This window comes from Fukomys damarensis, unplaced genomic scaffold (genome assembly GCF_012274545.1).
Source record: "Fukomys damarensis isolate Sample0158 unplaced genomic scaffold, DMR_v1.0_HiC HiC_scaffold_1, whole genome shotgun sequence".
NCBI classification, from domain to species: Eukaryota; Metazoa; Chordata; class Mammalia; order Rodentia; family Bathyergidae; genus Fukomys; species Fukomys damarensis.
In genome coordinates, this window is record NW_022900913.1 from 69,054,725 (window position 1) to 69,056,117 (window position 1,393).

Consider the following 1,393-nt stretch of genomic DNA (forward strand, 5'->3'; position numbering starts at 1 on the left):
CCGAGACCCAGCCCAGCGCCAGGCTCCTGTGTGTCGGCGCCGGGGGCCCCGCCTGCCGGGTTGCCCCTGCAATGGCATGCAGGGCTCTGTGGTTTGCAAGATGACAGCTCCCCCAGGAGGACCCGAAAGGGTGGGTGTGGGGGTGTATGCGTGCTCGCTCGCTCGCGCTCAGTCATCTCGAAGCCAGTGTCCAAAACGAAGTAGTACCATCTGGGAGCTTGGACCCTTCCTGGGTAGGCCAAAAAGCGGGAAAAAAATCCTCACTCTCAAGGCAATGGGAGCAGGAAACGATATCCTGATTAAAATTCAGAATTAAATGATTAGCTGACTCTATTTGGCAATGGTGATTCCAGTTGTTGAAGAAATACATCAAAGGTCCTTATTACTCTTTGGACAGCACTGCATGAAAAAGGACATGCTGTCAATTTTCTTTAAAAACAAGTTTCCCTCACATCAGAGAGAAAGCCCGTGGCTGTCCCTAGAAAGGTCCCCAACAAAGTACAGTGAGTCCCTGGCCCCTTACTGCAGTTTAGCTCTGAGCAGAAGGTCGTGCACTTTTTTCACCTCTATCAGGGTTACTTCTGAGTGGGGAGAAATCAGGGCTTGTGGACTTAATGGGAACCATTGTATCTTAATTTTCACCATCTCTAACTGAAATTTATCATTTCTTAATATAAATCCAAGCAACCAACCATAGTGTTTATACCCCTGACTTTACCGTCAGGAGACACTGTCTGCAGACACTTCCGTTGTACAGGAAGTTGTTGCAGATTTCTCAGAGTCATTTTGCTCACCACTACTTTGAAATTGTAGTAATTTTAAGCAGGCTGCTAGGGATTAATGGAAAAGAATATGTTTTACTAGGTTAAAATGTTGCAAAATTATTTTTAAAATGTTTTTGATTAAAATTAGACCCTTATCTTTCACCATGCACTAAATTAAAATCCAAATGGATTAAAGATCTAAATATTAAAACAGAAACATTAAACTTGCTGGAAGGTAAGTTAGGCAGAACTCTGGAAGACATTGGTATAGGAAAAGACTTTATGAACAAATCCTCAGTAGCACCAGAACTAGCAGATAGAATCAACAACTGGGATCTCATCTTACTAAAAAGCTTCTGTACTTCAAAAGAAACCATCAGCAGAACTAAGAGACGATCTACAATGTGGGAAAAAATTTTTACCAGCTGTTCCTCAGACAAAGGACTATTATCAAGGATATATAAAGAACTCAAAACAATCAGTCCCCCCAAATATAAAGACCCGATTCAAAAATGGGCATCCGAAATGAACAGACATTTCTCAGACAAAGAAGTAAAAGCAGCAAGAAAATATATGAAAAAATGTTCCACATCACTGGTCATTCGAGAGATGCAGATGAAAACAACACT